Genomic DNA, 6,043 nt, shown 5'->3' with positions numbered 1-6,043 from the left:
CTATGACTGCAGAAAGGCCTTCACCAGGAGCAGTGACCAGGCTGGGGAGAAACTATCAGTGCAGTGACTGCAGTTCCATCCCATGGCACACATGAGAAACCATACTGGGGAGAAGCTCTACCAATGCTGTGACTATGGAAAAACTTCAATAGGAACTCTAACCTGACTGCCCACAAAAGGGTTCATATAGGGGAGAAGATGTACCACAGATGACTGTGGGAAACTTCAGTAGTCACTCATGCCATAGGAACATGTGAAAACTCAGTGAAGAGAAGCCCTAGGAATGTAGCATGTGGGAAAGCCCTGCTGATCTCACATGTGAGTATCTTCAGCCTGGGGAAGACTTCTGCTGGGACTTCACCTTTGCACAAGGAAATTAAGAGTGGGAGAGAGAAAAATTTTATAAATGTTGCAAATGTGGGATTGCATTTTTTTTAAGTTCTTAAAAAACTTTTTTGAGGCAGGAATCACCAAGTTTTCTCATGGAGCAGAATTTCTATTGGGTACAAAACTCTTAGAATTTCCAAACAAAAGGTGTCTCCAGGACTGGCCTCACATTAGGAGTGCTGAGTAAAGATTTGTTCTGGTGCTTCTGCAGGAAAAGTTTGGTTCTGACCTCTGCTAGTCTCTCGTTAGTCTCAGGTAGTTTATTTTCCAATGACTTTCTACATTTTGATACTTCTATGTAGAGTTGCTTATATTTTTCCAATTTACCGTCTTGAGTTGTCATGTTGGAGAGTTCAGATTCCAGCTCTTTAATTCTGAGTTCAAACTACTTCTTATTAAAGCATTATGGTTCTCTTAATTGCTCTGGAGCTTCTTGAGATAATGCTGTGTCTTCTGTTTTAACATATTAGCCTGAATTTCCATTTCAATTATATTTGATTTTAAATCTCCATGGAAGCTCAGCTCTTCATTCTCACATTCATTTAACTTCCTTTTTGTAATTTTTAAGAGTTCCTTAAATCTGGTCATCTCTTTTTCTAATTCACCATTTTTCTTCATTTCTTCATGCAAGCTATATTGCAGAGATAAGTTAACTCAATATATCTCAACTGTTCCTTGTCATGCTGAGACTCTGGATGGTCCCAGCAGAGGCAGCGAAGGGGGCAGAGCAGGAAGTCCGGGTGGCCCAGCAGCTCCCCACGCACGGTGGCTACCGCAGTGCCTTCCACCTCATTGTTTTGGATTGCTTATTTTTCAATCAAGTGTCTTATCCTTAAGCTAGAAATCACATTAATTTTCAGTTTGTGTTTTTAAATATAAGCATTTAAGGCCATAGATAGCCCTTTAAATACTCCTTTAGCAACATTACATGGTGATAAAAAATAATTTTTATTTATTTTTTTGGTACCTCCTTTCCATATTTATAAATGCTCTAGAGTCTAGACACACAGGCACAGAGTGAGAATGGTTTACATTACATTTTCCAGATTTTTATAAAATACTTTTTAAAAATAAATTTTAGAGAGAGAAGGAGGAAGAGGGAGAAGGGAGAGAGATGTAAATCCATTGAACACCTCCTACACGCCTCTATTGGGGATCCATCCCACAACTGGGGCATGTGCCCTGACAAGAAATCAAACCAGTGACCTCTTGGTGGATGGGTCGACGTTCAACCATTGAGTCACACTGATGGGGCTCCAATGTGTTCTCTGATATTTTTAACTTTTTGAGTACTTGATGCCTCAAGCTGCCCCCAGGGAGTTATTGAGTTTGCCCAGGTGGAGCTGACACGTGGCGGCATTGTTGGCCACCGCATTTGATGGGTCAATCCTTAAAATTTCTGTGAGCTTCTGCAAAGTTATTCTGACTGTGGTGAAGGAATGCTCTGGTGTGTTTTTTTTGTGTGTTTTTTTTTAAACCATTATCTTCCCCTACAGTCCATCTAGTTTCTGTGTTACTTTCCCATGTCTTGATAATACTTTTCAGCCATGTTTAGGTCTCTAGTATGAAGGAAAATTCAGGGATTCACTGAGAAGCTTCTTCTTGGGGTGGTCCTGAGTGACATAAATTTGGGTTTAGGATCATGCTGAAAGTATCCTCTGGAATCATTTCTTGTGTGAAGGATGTGTTTTTTCATCAAATATATCCACCAGTACATAGTCCCAGGGAGTACACGCCTCACCCAGCTCGCACAGCTGACCTGAAACTGAGTTCTGTCCCTCAGTGGAATAGGTCCCTAAGTGGAATAAGTAGTTCCTCCAGTCACGGAGGCTATCCGATGTGCCTCTGGTGCTTATTTCGGCCTGAAGTTATTTCTGCTTCTACCTTCTAAGTAGCAATGAGTATTGCACCTTGACTGTCTCTAACTAACACTTCCTTCTTCAGACTCAGGCAGTTTGGCATGGAGCACCTCACCAGGCCCAGTTGGGACCTCCGCAGATTGACAGAGGTGTACTCTGACCTGCCTGCTTACTGAATGTGCTTCCATGGCCAGGACTCATGGTCAATTTTGAGATGATGATCACCTAGAAATTATGCTTGTTCTTGGAGTGATTAACGCCTGGGATTATCTGGTGCAGGCGGGTCTTCTCCGCCAGGCTTTGTTTTGTAGGCAAAATGTATGTCTTCATCTGTAATTATGTCCTTGAGGACCTGGCAGTAGTCCACCTTCCATATAGCCCGATTGTCCCAAACCTTGTAGGCAAGAATAATGGCTCCCAAAGGAATCCTTTTCCAGATAGTGGGACAAACGTCAATTTTGGCATAACTCAAATGCCTTCCCAAGTAAATCAGTCTATTGCACAGTTAGCTGTTAGCTGCGTGGCTCTGAAAACAATATGAAAATATTCTGTATATAAATTTGGGTTTAGGATTATGCTTAAAGGAACCTCTGGAATCATTTCTTGTATGAATGGGTGTGTTCTTTCATCAAATATATCCTATGATCTACTTCCAGCTCTGTTCTTTTCTTTTCTTCTTTTTTGTTCCCGAGGGGTTGCACCATTCCTGGCCAGGTGGATGCACAGCATGGATGGACCAAGCTCCGATTCCATCTCCCCCCTCCCAAAATCCATTCAGATAGAGAATGGATCAGATGTTAAACTGATAAGAACAGATATCGATGCTTGATCTTAGGCAAAAGGCCAAAAACCGATCCATTTCTGTTTTTTATGAGGTAATATATTTCTAAGGCCACACATTGGACTATGGTTCTAAAATTAGGCTGGCTGATTGTGCTGTCATGTAGGAATATTGTTGAGCATGAGCTAGCTATACTTTTTAGACGCACTGGACATACGCCATTTAAGTAGTTCCTCTTTTCTTGCTCATCCATTTCAGATTTGTTCAGAAAAATTGTGCTTGCCTTTGGGCGGTCAGAAGGTTTTGATTCTTAAGGTAACTCTTGCATCTCATGGTTGTTCAGATGCTGCACATGGTGGCCCCAGAAGTCTCCCAAACCTAACTTGGCAGGCTCCAGGGCAGGTGGGGCTGGTAGAACTGCCACTGAGTCCTGGTCTCCACCTCATAGACCTCAGACTCATTGTCAGACTTCACTCACTCCGAGTGTGGGCCCAGATTGGGGCTGGCATTGGACTTCAGACAACAAGTCAGTTTGTTCCCCATGAGGTGCCTCTGCTCCTCTCTGCTGTCATGACCTTCACTCAGCAGTTTCCTCCTCTCCCAACAATGGCAAAGCTTTGTGCTGCACAGGGACCCTTGAACTGTGGGCCCTGGTCAGGGATTAAGGCCCAGCTGTACCCCTCTGCAACGCTGCTACTGTTTCTCTTGAGTTGACTAGTCTGCAGTTAATTATTTTTTCATTAATCCTCACCCGAGGATATTTTTCACCTGAGGGTATTTTTCCATTGACATTTAGGGAGAGTAGAAGGGATGGAGTGGTGGGTGTGGGGTGGGGAGAGAGAGAGAGAAACATCTATGTGAGAGACAAATCAATTGGTTGCCTTCTGCATGAGTCCCTAGAGGGCTGGGGATCAAACCTGCAAACCAGGTATGTCCCCTTGACCAACCAGGAATTGAACCCACGACCCTTCGGTGGGTGGGCCATTGAGCACCACTGGCCAGGGCTGTGCCCTTTATTTCTTTATATGCATTTAACAGTAAGCTTGCAGAGGTCCACAAAAAATCATTCTGGTATATCTGAAATTTAATTGATCAGTACTGGTAGAGTCAACATCTTTATGTTATTAAATCTTTCAGGCCATCAACTCAGTATCTGCATTTATTTAGGCATTCTTTAATGTATCTCAGTAAAGTTTTATATATTTTTCTATGAAGGTTTGGCACATTTATTGTCAGATATCTTCCTAGGAATGCCATATTCATGTTTTTCCTAAAATTATTTTTTTCTAAATGCTATACAACTGAACAATGTGGATGTTAGGGGCACTGACACCCATCTTGCAAGTTCAAAATGTAGGTCAAGATTGCCTGATATACTTCTTATAACTTTGGACTCCTCAAAAACTTAACTCCAGTTGTACCTCAGCATCTGGAGGAGATTGGTTCCAGGACCCCCACTAGATACCAAAATCCATAGATGCATAAGTCCCTTATATAAATTGGCAAAGATCAGTGCATACAATTGGCCCATGGATTGAAAATGGTGTTTTGGTTGAATCTGCAGATGTGAAATGGGGATATAGAGAGCTGACTCTATATTTATTGAAAAACTATTGAAATGTTCAAACACAGAAGCAGAGGATACAATAGAAGGTTTCCAGAGGTTGGGCATTTGGAGAGTTATTGTTCAATGGGTATTAAGTTTAATTATGTTAGATGAGTAATTTCTAGAGCTCTGCTGTACAACATAGTGCCTATAGTTTACAATATAGGATTGTCCATTTCAAGACTTAAGAGGGTAAATCTCATGTTAAGTGGTCTTCTCCCCGCAACACAAAAGAGACACGAGGAAACTTTGGGAGGTGTTGGATATGTCTATTACCTTGATTATGGTAATAGTTTCATGGGTGTTTTCATATGTCCAAACCTATCAAATTGTATACCCTAAATATTTGCAGTTTTTTGTATATTATATTTCAATAAAGTTATCTTTAAAAATATTTGTGTGTAAGTGGACTCATGCAGTTCAACTGTATAGTAAAATGTAATTTACTTTGTATACATAAATTCTTTTTAAAAAATATATTTTTAATTGATTTCAGAGAGGAAGGGAGAGGGAGAGACAGAAACATCAATGGTGAGAGAGAACCATTGATCGGCTGCCTCCTACACTCCTCACACTAGGAATTGAGCCCACTGTCCGGGCATGTGTCCCACCTGGGAATTGAACTGTGTCCTCCTGGTTCATAGACACTCAACCACTGAGCCACAAAGTGGACAACCCAGAAGAAAAGATTAAATTTTTAGAAACATACAGCCCACCAAAACTGAATCATGAAGAAATAGAAATTCTGAACAGATGAATAATATGCAGATTGAATGAGTAATCAGAAACCTCCCAACAGCCCGGCTGGTATGAGTCAGTGGTTGAGCATTGACCTATGAACCAGGAGGTCATGGTATAATTCCAGTCAGGGCACAAGCCCGAGTTTCAGGTTCAATCCCTAATAGGGGGTGTGCAGGAAGCAGCTGATCAATGATTCTCATCTTTGATGTTTCTATCTCTCCTCTCCCCTCCTCTCTGAAATCAATAAAAATATATTAAAAACAAAGCAAAAGGTGTTGGGGTCCAGCTCCAGCAGGTCCAGGGGTTTCCAAAGATGTGGACGGAGTCGGCGAAGAATTAATGACATGGAGGCAGCATTCAGATGATCAACAGCCTAGCCAGGTTCTAGCCAGGTTCAGTATTTATTGTCCTGTTACATCTGTATTTATACCAGTTGATTTTAATCCTATCCATTCTATTCCAAAGGTTAGGGCGTTTGTTAATCTAGTTCTGTTGAGTTTAATCCTGTCTAGGTTAATCTCTGTGTTCCATTATAAGGGCTATTCCAAGGTCACTATTCTACTGCTCTACTGATAAGCTACAAGGAAGTGACTGAAGAAGATTATCCTACCCAGTAAATGTTATGTCCTCCCAGCCCCGCTGCTTGCCTTCCCTGGGACTGCCCTGTGT

At 41.6% G+C, this 6,043-nt stretch overlaps 1 pseudogene; it reads right to left on the bottom strand.

Annotated features, from left to right (window-relative positions):
* Nucleotides 1-2,499: 2,499 nt before the first annotated feature.
* Nucleotides 2,500-3,570, bottom strand: LOC102253949 (annotated as a pseudogene).
* Nucleotides 3,571-6,043: the final 2,473 nt, after the last annotated feature.

Source organism: Myotis brandtii, unplaced genomic scaffold (assembly GCF_000412655.1).
Source record: "Myotis brandtii unplaced genomic scaffold, ASM41265v1 scaffold673, whole genome shotgun sequence".
NCBI classification, from domain to species: Eukaryota; Metazoa; Chordata; class Mammalia; order Chiroptera; family Vespertilionidae; genus Myotis; species Myotis brandtii.
Note: the sequence above shows the minus strand (reverse complement) of the source record. Positions and strands in the feature narration are given on the sequence as shown.